The following is a 15,240-nucleotide window of genomic DNA, read 5'->3' as shown; positions in this document are numbered from 1 at the left end:
TAAATCTCCTGTCCTTCTCTGAAGACAAGAAGGGGCAAAATTCCACTCCCAGAAAGACCAAGACACATTTTCAGTTGCTGTTTAGAAGAGGCAGGAGTTCACAATCAAACTTGTGAACTGCCCTAAATTTCATACCTTGATGAAAACATATCAACATAGATCATCTTAAGAGAACAGTGGTGAATACACACATAGAAGAAAGTTTCGCTTCACCATATACAGAGGAAACATTTGCCCTGGAAGAACATTTATAACAACTAACAGAAGATAATTCAGTGTTTTCCTTCTTTTCTCTCTAAACAATCATGTCCACTTTGTGAGGACAGAAAAATAAAATAGAGGCAGAAAATAACAAAACTGAAACTGAAACTAAGATTGTCTATAAAGTCAAAGCATCTGGGAAGCTTGCTAGAAAACATACATGCTTGTCACATCTCAAGTTACATGTGTTTGTTGCATGGTAACAGACATCAAAGTTCCCTTTCATGTTTTATTTTCCTCTGTATCCACTGTTTATAGGGTATTTACTATTGTGACACCAGAATCCCAGCACTGAACAGCTGTCATGGTGTCTGTCTTCTGACTAAACACTCTTTTACAGTCCTGACTTCTCCTACATAGATCAGTATTTGATTTGTACTCAGAAGGATTAGGACATGGAAATGCCTTTTGAAAAGCCTCTTTATCTTCCCAGAGTGAAGACACACCTGAGAACACTGTAAGAAAGAGCAAACCCATGGACTGAATGAGGGATGAAATAAAAAAGGAAACAAAGAGAGACAAAAAACCCACTCATATCAAAACCTGCCAATGTTCTTTGCAAATGACTTCACAATGGAAAGCGTGGGTTAAAAAGCAAAAAGGCATTTTGTATTTGCATTGTACAAACTGAACAGCTCTTTGCATAAGACTGCTTGCCTGAAACATCTTCTCTGCCTCCTGCCAGACTCAAGAAAATGTCAAGCTTACAGCAACAGTACTTTTATGTATCCTGGTACGGCTTAAATTGCTTCTGGGTCACTGTGAACAGAATCTTGAAAAATCTTTGACTCTTAGAATCTGGACATCCAGTTTGGCTGAAAAAAACTCTCCCCTTAAAACCCGAGATTATCAGCTGTAAAAACATATTTTTAAATGTTGTTAAACAGATGGTGAATACAAAAGGCATTGCTGCTTATTTAATTTATCTTTTGAAATAAATGCCATCATTTGTCAGCAAGTTTTGTGTTTTTCCCAACTCACAGTCTTGCATTCCTGTTGTTAAGACTGTGAATGGTGGCATCTAAGACTGCTCACACTGTTTAAATGGCAATGTAACACAAAGGATTATGGAGAATCAAGCCCTGCACAGAGTAGGTGGTATAAAGCCTGTTGCTCAAATGCACAGCTTTTTCGGCAAGCCAAACCAGCAAATGTTAATTGCACATCTGGTTTGTGAGTATGTCCTTCAGCACTGTAGTTCCTGGATGTATTGTTGCACAAAATATTTTTAGTCTGTCCCCACTGGAATGTCATGGCTAGCAGATGACTGACTGCTCAGCTCAGCTCGGTGTAAAATTTTAAAGTGTTATTTCATCAGCTTTACAGCAACAAATACATGACTATATTGTCTGGTCCCATTAGTTTCAATGGTGGTGGGACTGGCATTCAACATTCAGGCAAACATCGTATTATTCTTAACAGTCAAGACTGGATCTGGAAGAGCGGGAAGAAAGCCTGTGCTCGAGGGCAGCAACATGGTCACCTTTCCTTGGCTGCTTTCTACCCAGGCAGCCTGCCGCATGTGCTGGTGTCTGGGATTGTCCCTCCCCAGGTGCAGAACTGCGCTCTTCCTCTTGTTGAACATTTCGGGGCTCCTGTCTTGGCGGGGTACAGCCCTAGGATGATGTAGAGAGCAGCACCAAGTTGTGAGACCACGCAGGAGGAGAGATTTGGGTGTTGCCATTGAGAGGCTGCACCGGGCAGCGCAGGCTGGTAGGAGAGCAGAGCCCTGGGATGTGGGGGCAGAGGGTGCGGTGAGGAGCAGGACAAGCCGGGGGGTGGATGAGCGATGGGGCATGGGCTGGCCTTGGAGAGCCTCTGGCTGGAAAGATTTGCCCTGGGATCGGCTGCAAAGATGCAGGCCCAGAGCTGGACAGCACTTGCCTTCAGGGGGAACAACAAAATAGTACCCGGCACCTGTAAAAGGACCCATCAGCATTAACATCCCACCCCTCCCAGTCAGTTCCTACATTGCCACAACCCCTCTCCCACCACACTGATCCCCTAGAGCCCAGAAAACCCATGAGGAAACAGAGGGTGTAGGACCAGGAAAAGAGGGAGAAAGCATCACAGGTTAGGATAGAAATGCCAATGGCATTGTTAGTATCACCTAACCTCTTTCTGTAGTTTTCATGCATTTATTTTCTTTGATAGATCTAGACCACTGAGAGCCTTGTGATTGACTTGTGGGCTAACACATGCCTCATCTACTGGCCCGCCCCTGGATTCAGCAGCTCCTGGGGCCTGGTTATAGTTTTGCTGTCGGGGTGGCCTCTTGGGTGGCTTGGAGGAGCCTCAGGAGTTTCCAGCCCTCCTCTTCTGGGATTTCTGTGACCCCCCTCAGAGTGGTCCCTGCCCTAGCTGGGAATGGAGGGACCTGCCACAGCCTGCTCCAAATCCTCATTCGGCTCTTCCTGCTCCTTGTGGGTATTGGGGGAGCTGCTGGGAACCCCATGAAGAGCAGCAGTTTTGGTGCTGGGGTGGTCCTCTTCATCAGCTCCAGCAGGACTGCTGGAGTGGGATGGGCCAGGGGCAGGAGATTCCCTTCAGGAAGGAGGCAGCAGGATGAGGGGCAGCCTTGGGGCCACCCTCCTGCTCCTTGACAGCATGGACATCCTTGAGGCCCAGCAGACAGCAGGCCTCCCTGCTGCAATGTTGCATGGCAATGTTTATAGGGTGCTGTATGAACATCACCATGTGGTTTTGGAGGCTGACCTGTAGCACCCAGTCCAGGAAATCTTCGTGCAGCCAAAGAGGCCCAGGACAGACATGATGAGGTCCTCCACTATGTCTGTCCATGATCAGTCCCAGTTTCTGATTCGCTGAGGGCAGAAGGGGCTGGAGAAGAGCTGGGTGGTCACAGAAAAGGGATGTGCAGGTGCGTCACTCTAGGCCACCCAGAGAAGCCCTGGACAGCTGGTGCTCCCCAGGTGGATGTTCTGTTGCTGCAGGCCTGTGGGCAGCCGGATGTCTCTTCCTGCCTGGCAGCTGATGACTGATGGCACCACAGAAGGTGTAATGACATGCTCCTCAAAGTTTTTGTCCACCTGCACCAAGTCCATGATGGAAAGGATCCTATTCTTGCAGAGGGGGCACTCGGGCTTGCTCTCAGCCCACCAGAGGATGCACATGTAGCAGAATTGGTAGAGGCATGGTGTCGTGTAGCTTACCTCCTCCTAGCTATCAAGGCATACTAGACAGCACTTGTCCAGTGCCATGGCCATGCTCTCCACATGCTGCAGTGGGCTGGGGGGAGCTGGGGATGCTGAGCTGCTCCCTCTTACCAGCACTGCAGCAGCCAGTGTCACACTAGAATAGCAAGAGAGGCCATGATCAGTGGCTGGCCTGGGGAGGGCTGGAAGAAATGCCTGGGTCCCTCAAGAGGGAAACCCTCCCAGCTCCCCAGGGTGAGGTGTCCCTGCACAGCTCACGCTCCTGCGAGTGTGCCTCGTGAGTGCCCTGGCTGCCTGAAGCTGGCAGGGCTGGGGAAAACCCTTTGATGGCTCTGGGGTCAGGCAAGAAGAGCTGCAATGAACAAGTCACCAAGCACAATACCAGCACAAAAAACCTCGCTCAGCACTTCAGCCTCATGACCTTGTTCAGCTAAAGTTTGCGCATGAGCTGGTTGAGTGAGACTCAGTGCCTGAATTTAAGCCCCCTGTCATGTGTGGACATCAAAATGGTCCATCCTTGCCCATGGCACTCACCCCAGCAGTGCTGCGGCCCCAGCACATGCATCTGGATTTACTGCAACACCACTGTCTGCTCCATCCCCCCATCTCTTTTCTTGTGCTCGGCATTGGTGTTTCACACCCATCACCGAGGTCTCGGCTGTGTATTTGCAGGGCCCTGTCAGGTCACTCTGACCCTGGCAGACATCTCCAGGCACATATGGCAAAAGGGTTCACTCAGTAACACCTCATGTTTCCTTGGGAGGCTTCAATACAAAGTCCCACAGGATCTCTCCACACCCCAGCACTGCCAGCCAGCCCTCTAGGCTCCCCTACTTCCATTATTGAGGTTTGCTGACACAGTTTGCAACACAGGTTTTGGGCTGGAGTGCCCAGAATGCCCCAGGAGACCCTCACAAACTCTGTCTAGAGACCATTGATGCAACATGATCTAAACAATTAGAGGATAAGATTACTTATTGTATTGCATGACCCTTCTTCTGGCTCACATAGGATTTGGGGGAGTGGGGCAGATTGCTATTCAGGGGTTAAAGTCATTCTGTTTATAAATAAGTAGAGTGTGCTGTAGGAGTCTGAAAGAAGAGCATGGCCTCTAATTATTTATATGTCCCCAGGTTCTTTATTTTCATCAGACATTTCAATATATGTTGCCTCATGTCATCAACAAGCATATAGAAAAAAAGACTCTTGAATGCATTACATTATCAAAAGCCATCCTCTAATTTCATCATATGTTTATGACTTGTTGTGCAAGATGGCCACCAAGCAACCAACAAAGACAAGAAAAACAAGCAAGCAAACAAAGGAGAGGCCAAGAAGTACCACAGAATTTCGATGACCACTCTCCTTCCCAAACCCGGTACCCACAAACCTAGGCAAAAAATCCCCGAAAAGCAATGCATTCTTGCCAAAATAAAAGGCATGCCTTAGACTGCATTGAGGAGCAGCTCAGCAAAGGTGATACGCAGAGGGAAGGATTTGAGGTCACAGTGGCTTTGGTGGCCCTGTGAGCTGAGAGGAAGAGGTACTTGAGCCTCCTTTTCTTTTTCTCCTTAATTCACCAAAGCTCTCCTGAAGTAGTGTTGTCATTGGAACTGGGCTTACAGTTTGTTCCCAGGGGAGCTAGGAACTCCTTTCCCATTCCTTCTTAATCCTTCAATTCCTTGGAAGTACATGTTTCCCTGCAAGGCATGGGCTTCCGACTTGAATCATGGCTGTTTGGGCATGCCTTGTGGCAGTTCCCCTGAAACCAGAGAGGAACAGTGTTGAAAACTGATACTTGGTCTCTTGGCATTTCATCTGATGCCACGTTGAAGACAGAATCGCATTCTGGCTTTGCTGTTTTCCTTCCCTGAGGACAGATGTTTTTTCATGGCTGTATTGAGTCTGACTGAAATGGAGTTAATTTTCCCCATAGCAGCCCTCATAGTGTTGTGCTTTATATCGGTAGCTAGAAAGATGATGATAACACACCAGTGTTTTGGCTACTGCTGAGTAGTGCTTGCACAGCATCAAGGCTGTCTCTCCAACATTTCCCCTCACCAGTAAATTGGGAGTGAGCAAGATCTTGGAAGGGGACATAACCAGGACAGCTGACCCAAACTGACCAAAGGGATATTCTATACCATATGATGACTGCTCAGCAATAAAAGCTAAGAGAAAGGAGAAAGATGGGGCATTCATTATTTATGAAATTTGTCTTCCAGAGCAACTTCTACACATACTGAAGCCCTGTTTCCTGGGAAATGGCCAGACATCACCTGCTGATGGGAAGTAGAGAATAAATCTTGTTTTCCTTTGCTTTTGATCATGACCTTTGCTTTTGCTTTGTTAAACTGTCTTTACCTTGACCCGTGAGATTTTTATCCATCTTATTTTCTCCCCCCCAGTCTGCTGAGGAAGGGAGTGATAGTGTGGCTTGGTGGGCACCGGTGTCCAGCCAGATCAACTCACCACAATGGTACAATGCAAACATACAAAAGAAAACACAACAGAAATATAAAAGGCACATTTATTATTGATCTTGATACTTCTAAGTATGTATATACATTGAATATCTAAGCCAAGACAAGACAAGCAGCTTGGTTGTCATACAACCAAGGAGAAGATGATGGGGACTTCCACTTGAAGTCAGATGCTCTCATACCATTCCGAGTCCATTCAGATTCAAGTCAATGCAGACAGGGCTAGAAAATTTATTTCCCCCAGAATGTGTTCTACCCTTAGTAGTAAACTATTTAATGACATGATTTATCTTTTATTTTCTCTTGGGCCACTTTGTGACATTGGCTATCTTCTTTTCCAAAAGTTCACCTGAATAATTATAATACCAAATACATTACTACATCAATAGACTGCTCATGAGAAGAAATGTATCTCCTCAATATGTATGCCTAAATTATCCATAAAATAAGCCTTCAGAAAAGCTTTAAAAAAGAAGGTAGGAAGAAAAATAAACTTGAGACAAACTGGAAAGGAAAACATAAAAATGTGAAAATGAAATTAAATGTTAATTAAAATGTAAAAGGAAAATTGTTAGCACTATCCACTATCAGCTGGTAGGTCTCATTGACCCCAGATTTCACTGCAACAAATAGTTCAAAATAAAATTTTATGAAGAACATAAAATAACCAGAGGTTTGAAAAAAACCCTTAACTACCCCCTCCCAAGTGCCTTTCAGTAGGTTAGTATATCCTGTTGCTGTAAAGTCTATGCCACCTTCCACCATGATCTAGGAAAAAACATTTGTCCCACAACTGTTGAAGATTTTGGGGGTGGAAGGAAGGAGAGAGGGAACTCCACCTTTCCCTGAGGTAGAGCTCGTTGGCTTCTGTTATAGAGAGATTTCTGGAAAAGTTATGTCATGGGTCTGATCCAGCAGGACAGCTTTCCCCATGCAAACACATCGCAGCCATCTCCCAGATACTCTGGAGGCAGATTCCACTAGTGGACACTGTGGTGTTACGTATTTCTTCAAAGGTGTAAAGGCCTTTGCCTGTGTCCATATTTTCCAGTGTATCGGGTCTGGCTGAGCCAGAATTGGTTTTCCCCTGTAGCAGCCCTCATGGTGCTGTGTTTTATGTTGGGAGCTGGCAGGGTGTTGATAGCACACTGGTGTTGTGGCTACTGCTGAGTAGTGCTTACACAGCACCAAGGCTCTTTCTGACATTTCCCCCCCCCCACAGTGGGACAGGGTGGGCAAGATCTTGGGAGGGGACACAACCAGGACAGCTGACCCGAACTGACCAAAGGGATATTCCAGACCATATGACATCTGCTCAGTATAAAGCTGGGAGAAAGGAGGAAGGGGGTGGGGTCACCCTTGGTCCTCCGAGGCAACCATTACGCGTATTGGAGCCCTGCTTCCTGAGAAGGCCCGACATCGCCTGTTCATGGGAAGTAGAGAATAAATCTGTTTTCTTTTTTTTTGCTTCCGCGCGCGGACCTTTGCTTTGCTTTGCTTATATTAAAACTGCTGTTGTTTTACCCACAAGGGTTGTTTTGTTTTCCTATCTTATTTTCTTTCCCTTCTTTGCCCTATTGAGAAAAAAAGGGGAAAGGGGGGGAAGTGATAGAGCGACTTGGTGGGTACCTGGCATTTAGCCAAGGTCAAACCACCACATCCAGTTTCAAACTTTTTAGTTCTTCATGTATTTTGGCACAGTCCTATTTTAATTGAGGCCACTGCTTCTGTTGAATTTAACAAGAAAGCTGGGCTGGCTTGAACAAGAAAGCTTGAGCATGGCTGCCTCATGATAGCATTATTGTTCTCAACTTTAACTCTTTAAATTGAGTTATTATTCCTAGAGAAAAACAGCTTAGTTTAGTAATTATGCTTCTAATTGTAACATCATTATTTTAATACAATAAACTTTAGTAAAGAAAAAACAAAGCTTAAAATTGAGTGTTATGACAGTGCTGTTTTTCCCCACAAGAACTTGCATTTTCACATATTTAGTATTAATAACATAAAAGTAAGGTCTTGCCTGTGTTTTAGCTACTACCTTCATGGCAGTAATATCATGACAGAGAGATAGCCACATCTCAATTAGACTGACACCTGAATGTCTGTACAGGAAAGTCAACACACTCCTCTTCTCCATGCAGATGAGCTCATACCAGGGTGCACAGGTACGCTTTGGAAGCAGCCACCTTTCAGAGGGACTGTGAATCCAACAGCTATGCAGGCATCCTGCTGATGAAGAAAAGTGTAAACCTTTATGGAAAGTTAAGCATCTATGTGGAAGGCAGGGGTGACTGGCAAGGGACACCACAATGTGTCATGTCCAGAGTGTCTCTTGTGTGAACTTGGGAAGCTGGTTAGATGTGCTTACTGAAGGCACACACAGGAAGTTAATATCTCTCTATTCTTTCTGTCCTTGACTTTGCAAATCTTGAATGACATCTCCTTGGACTGGCAAGGAAAACGTAAAAATCTCATATTTGGTGTACTCATTTTGGAGAGAAAAGGAAAATGTTGCTTTTCTGGAAATTTTGATCAAAAGTTCCCTCTGATAATTGCTTACATTACCAAGCTAAAATTTTTTTTTTTTTTTAATTTTCAAAAAGGAATGTGACAAGAATGTTATTTTTCCATTTTCATATCAGATCGAAGATGCCACTTGCCCAGCCAACTGTTCACTTAGGTATCCAGTGTTTTACAGCAGCCCCATACTAATCTGTAACAGACAGGAAAATTGGTTTTTGCCAGTTTCTTCCTTGAAATTTGGTTTTGAGGTGGAAACACAGAGAGGCCAAGACTGTAGTCATGAAGAGAGGAGTTCAGGGGAAAATACTTTCCTCGCCAGTTCCTCTCTTCTCTACCAGGAAGGGTGCAGAACCATGGAGAAGTCCCTGCAACCCACATGTGCTTGACCCAGCGCAGGGCACATTCTTTAGAGGGAGGTGTCTCCAAAATGCAGCGGGACTCAGAGTTATCCCATCTCTCACTGAAGCTCCATCTCTCACTGAAGTGGTGCCTGGATCCTGAGCTGCAGCCTTTCTGATCCAGGGGAACTGAGAAGGAAAGACCACACGAGCTGAGATGTCATTTTCTAACTTTGAAGAAGGACATTTGGAGAAACAGGAGAGCTCAGACGAGGGCACTGTGACATTTTTTGTTGGAAAATTGTGGGTGAAGGGCCTTTAATAGAGTCCCTCATTTCTGCCACTTCCATGGAGCAGCAGGAATCTGGAGATTGAGAAACATGAAATGAGTCTAATTCAATCCTTTCAGGATGCTGGGTGGCACTCTTTTTGGCAGTGATGTCACACACACGGGTGCCAGAAGTCAGAGAGCTGCACCCTGTGGGGAAGCAGGTGTCAGCCAAGGGAGTCACGGCCACAAAGAGAAGAAAAACTCCAAATAAATGCTCTAATCAGGCAGGATATGCTCTCGACCTGACTCGAGGTGCCCTTCAAATCCTACTAGAAACCATAGTGCACTGTTTGTAATATACATGTTATCATTAAATGATAGGAAGTAGTACATATGAGGCAATACATTACTAAATTTTGACATTTGTATTGTGAATATAAATATGCATACATGCATGTATACATATAGATATATACATTACTTCCAGTCAGATGTCCATTGGGCCCTCTTAAAAGTTGCTATATCTGCTAGAAGAATTCTTTGCATCAGTAATTTTCACTGCACCAAAAAGCACAGGTTACTACCTGCGTTCTCTGGCACAGTAGTCAGAGGATGATGATGAACCTCAGCAAGTGTTCAGTCAGTTCACAAGAAACCACTACCAGCTGTTGAAACTACATCCAAAAAAGCTCAACACCAGGATAGGGGATAGGGCGAAGGCAAACTGAGAAGGGGAGAAGGATGGAGGTCTTCAACCTCTGCTGTACAGAACAAGTATTGGTCATTGCACAGACTCTCATAGACAGATTTCCTGGAACATACCTGTGTGCGTGGTAGCTCAGATAATACTCTTTTTTTTTTTTCCCCAAATATTTTTTTATTTAGTCTCCTCTCAAATACATCCATTGCAACCAAGAAATTCAAGTTTTTCATCCATCACTGGTTTTGGTTTTAGGGAAAAATGTTTCTATGTTTTACTTTTCTGTAGGTGAAGAACCTTTTGTACTTAAGTACAAATCAGTATCTCCATAATGAAGGAAAAAGAAAGAGAGAATGAAAATAATCTTATGAATCAGAATTTATGTAAAAACTCCTAGAAATTGACAAAAATTAGGGAGAAAACAGCTTCATATACCCTTTTTTTCTCCAGAAACTCACCTTTACTAGAAGTTTAGTTGTGCTCTGTATTTAACAATATCAAGCCCAAGCATTCAAAAATCTGAGTCTAACCTCCCATTGCATGCAAAATATAACGTTTGGTATATCCATTTTCTAAATTTTTAATGGTCATTTTCAAGCTTATTTCCATAACGGTATGTTGAGGGGGAAAAGAAACATACCCAAACTCATTAGTTTAAGTGAAAACTGATAGTCATCTGTATTGACCATAGCCTCCTAGTCTTGAGCTTTCAGAAGGACACTGAATTTTATGAGAGCTGTGATAAAAATGTTAAGTCTTTTGAAAACTGACATCATTTTTACATGGTTGTTCATGGCAGATACAATCTCACATAACATTAACAACTTGAATTTTCTGTCTCTTAGTCACCTAAACTCTTGTTCAATGGAAAGAACTATGGGTCTCTGTAAGAACATATTAAAACAGATATCTGAAGTCACTGGAACCATATTAACGAAATCCTATTTCTGCTCACTGATTAGGAGGAGAAACAGATAATTAACTTTGAGGTTGGCATTTGCAGTGCACCCATCTAAACAAGCTTCAGATCACCTCATTCTTTGGGGTAATTGCTCTTCCAAAGAGAAAGAATCATCTGCTAATAACAAATAAGTATTTATACTAATGCAGATAGCCTCAGCTGTGCTGAGTTGACCTTGTCCTTTAAAAACCTTTGCATAATTTTAAAATAAATTAATATAAAGAAACTGATAGCAACAAACAATCATCTGTGCTTCTTCAGTTGTTTCTATTTCCTACCGTGTGCCAAGAAAAGCAGACAAGAACTAAGCACAATACCTCAGCTTTGATCTAATTGTTTGGTTCCAAGTTTCATTTAGTCTGCCTTTCACTTGAAGTGGACTACTGCTGCTGGGGGCTTTTGTAGAGCTTGTTATGTATTTCCTAAGGAAAATCTGGTGAGGAGAAAAGGCAGAAGAGGAGACAATAAGAACTGTAGCTTCGTGTCAGTGGGGCCTAGCTGAAGGACTTTTCAATCTATTTGGATAAGGTCCAGTCTGAAGTCTCTAATAATATTGCTTTATGTGAAGTAAAAATATTACTTTTTTTCTTCTGTGTATTTTCAGTCAAAATCCCAGCTGAGTGTTGCAGGCCTCCTAATTCCAAGAGTTTGAAATGTTCTGTGAATGCTTTGGCCAGGAGCGCTGCAGGAAGGCAAAACTTGTACCTACACTGGTCCTTGCCAAAATGTCAGTCAACATCGCTCCAAGAGTTACAGGCTGCAACCACTTTAGTTCATATGCTGAGGTTGTTGGATTTAGATTTTTTCTCATACAACATGAATTTTCTTCTTCCCCATTAGGCAGGAAGAAAGAGAATAACTGAATAACTGAACTGAATAAAGGAATAATTGAATACCTGATAAGGAAAGGGTTTTTTTTCCCTCAAATTCTTCTAATCAAGTAAGGAGGTAAGGAAGTTGTTTGTTTTATTCCTTACACACCCTTCTCTCTTGTTCTTCATGGCTGACCAACGTCACAATTAAAAAAAAAGGGTTTTCTCATGTTTAAGTTTCCTGTATTTCAGTTTGTGCCCATGGTCTCTCTCATCCTTTCACTGGGCATCACTGAGTAGATTCAGAGGGGGCAGAAGAATGATGGGCAGGCAGTGGCAGTGTAAGCAGGAGTGAGAAAGAGCAGAGGGAGTGCCCAGGGGAGCTGGAGGAGGCGCCATGGTGCTGGGGCAAACCCACTACAGAGTATTACCACAGTGCAGTAAAAATTGTATTGCACTCTACATTATTATCCTATGAGGTTATATTTTGTTTTCAGGCATCAGTTCAGAAAAGTGTTTTGACATAGACTTAAATACCAGTTCTAACCAGCAAAGCGCTCAATTAAATTTAAAGTGATTAATTCTCACTGACCTCAATCGGAGAAGGGTCCACTCAAAGTCAAGCACCTTGATTACCAAGAATGTCTGTCAGAAGTGGAGCTGTATGAGCTACGTGTATACTTAATGGCAAGCACGTGGCCTGCTGAACCCTAAGGTCATTGCCCCTCAACTTCTTACATCAAATGCCTAGGTAAAACATATAATGTTTCTTACCAGACCGTGGCTTTATTTTTTTCTGCCCATGAAAACCAAGGTATAGGGTGTGTGACTGGGTCAGGTGCTCCCTCACTTCCCATCTCACTCCAAGATGGGGCCAAAACCTACACCCACAACATCAGCTTGGAAGTGTTTCTGGAGCCATCATTGAGATGCAGCCAATGATGACGATGCAAATCCAGAGGCTTCTTCAGGGTTTCTTCCATCAATAACAGTCTAGTTGGCAGCAGTCTGACTCATCACATGTCAACAGTACCATTTTCCTTTGTTTCTGCATTTCATTCATGACACTGAATGCAGAAACCGCATACATGAAACTTCTGCATGTAGGTTAGGACTTGTACTTTCAAGTAAAAATGTCAGACACCTAACCTTAAATGCCAGCTACCTTTTCTTCAAGATGTTCACTGTCTGAATCAGTATTTGGAGCCCATCTGTGTATTTTTTTCTGAAAAAAACAAAGAAAGGGTACACATTCAAGTCTTGAAAGAAAAGTTGAATAATGAGAGAAGATAGTTATTAAAATCAGGCCATGAATTTTAATGGGTTGTAGAAAACCATTCTGTTCCAAAATGAAAACAGAACACTCCCACAGCTCGCAAGGAGTCAACACATATTTTTCACACCATGTCAGATATTAGATGGGAGACAGATGACTTAATTATCTTCTCTAATGCACTCTTAAAGTCATAGCCAGCAAGAGCAACCTCTCAGTTTTACTTGCAAACATATCTTATTGTTTTCTTTAGAGTGCTGGGGACTGTTATACACCACTGCTGTAAAACAAGACAACCTACCTAGAAGAAGAGGCACAACAAAGATGTGGGTGGCCTTCTGATGCATGAATCTGGCAGGGTGCAGTCAGCCCTTGCAAGGTTTTTATATAATCCCCCTCACTGATCAGAACGGGGCTCAGCCAGCTGCAAATATAGTTCCAGTGACTCGAACAGAGGACTCAGTACTCAGAGAACTCAGAGGAAGCCACTTCAGACTTTATTTCAAAAGGATGAAATGTAGACCATAGTGAATTTTGTTGCAAAAGTCCTATCAGACTTAACAGGATCAGAATGGCACTGTAAGGTGAGAAAGTAGGTGAGAAATCTCAGGAAATGGTTTTGTTAAATTTCAGGTGTGCTCTGGCCCTATCCAGCCACATGGTATTTGGACATCTGCATTTCTGTGAAGGACAGACCATAGAAAACAGAGTCAAACAAAATAATAAATAAATTATTAATCTCAAAAAACATAAATTATTAGACTAAAAAAATAGTTCATCCTCTTGGGCATCTTGAGTTTGGGGCAAATAGTAGAAATTTCTTCACATTCTGTTGTACCTCCTAATGACTCGAATATCCTGAAGGAAACCCAGAACGTCCGTTCCTGTCAGGCATTGCCAAAATATTCAAACTGCACATTTGTTAGAGTAATTTCCTCCTCAATTACTACATTTTCTTTACATGAAGGTACTTAACACAGACAAACATCCTTTACATTAGTATCAACAAACAGAAACACCCTCTACTTTGGTATCATTGGCTTCATGTGGAGGCAGCTACTGCCATGAGTTAAGCTATCACTTTAATACCAAGACCTAACACACCAAAGAGTCCATGAAACAGGACAGAAACTAGAAATTTTAGTAGGCTAAACATTAGCAACAATTAAGGCATGCTCTGCATTTTAGCATTTTTCATGGCTTATTGTTACCCCCTTTGAAATGTTACAAGAATGTGGACTTTTTCAACAAGTTATTAAGCACTACTGAGTTATTAGCACCTCCTAGAGAATTTGTTACTTCATCTACACAGTATTTGTCTTCACGGCTACAAAATCTTAGTGTAGCAGCACTGTTAAAATGTGATGTATCTTGTTTCCTCTATGCCTTAGTGAAAGACATTAACTAGAAAGAGTCACACTGGAATAGTGACTTCATTGTAAATAATTTCATAACCAATTCCTTTGAATCTCTAGACTCCCTCTGCTTTCAATAAACTCACAAGAAATTTCACATTGCAAAAACGTGATAATTAAATGCATGGTGTATGTATCAAACATAACAAAACAGGATTAAAAAATATAAAATGCTTACAAAAGAATATATTTTTCTGTTGATATTTGTCTTCTAGAAAAAAAAATGAATGAAATAGTATAGCTATAGTCAAGAGGTTCTGGGTTAGGATTTCTACTTACAACTTTTACAGCGACACTGAAATCAGTGAGCTCTGCGGACTTCCACTTGCCGACCATCTGTTGTTTTGCCTGTAAAACTGCCTTTCTGAAATTTTATCAGATTTTCTCTTACATATGGATATTGGAAAAAGGTAATTACTTTCTCTGTATTTGCACAGCACTGGGCACAGAAATGTGCAGATGTGGCTGACCATTAATTAAAAGGAATGTAAAAGCGTTAAGAGTTTTTAATAGCACCATTAAACCCTTTGGAAAACTGTGGGATTATAGAGATACTTCTGTTGTACACAGAATTAAGTTGCCACAAAACCACCACGTGCTATGCACATATAAACCTGGTTATTTAAAAATGTCAAAGTCTGAGCTGTCAGGAACCTGCGAAGTGCGAGGCATAACTCCAGCTTTCAGTGTTTGCTGTTCACAGCTCACTCCTCTCCCTGCCTGCCTGTCACAGACACACAGCTTTGTTCCTCCTCTCTGATCAGCTGGCTGTCAAATTTACAGCTCACTTTTGAGTAACTGCAAAAACATGCCATTGATTGGGACCTTGAGCAAATACACAGCTGAAGAAGTGGCACTGTCCTTGCAGACAAAATTCTGATTGGTATGATTGTGGATGCAGAAGAAACACAAGGAGACATGGAAGACCTGGGTAAGTTACCTCTACTGTTTATGTATATCAACAAACAATGACAGTAAGAGACAAGAGAACTGGGAAGATTTTTCCCTGTGTTTCTCAGACAGCATT

This window comes from Strix uralensis, chromosome Z, assembly GCF_047716275.1.
Source record: "Strix uralensis isolate ZFMK-TIS-50842 chromosome Z, bStrUra1, whole genome shotgun sequence".
In the NCBI taxonomy this organism is placed as follows: domain Eukaryota; kingdom Metazoa; phylum Chordata; class Aves; order Strigiformes; family Strigidae; genus Strix; species Strix uralensis.
This window is presented reverse-complemented; position numbering follows the sequence as displayed.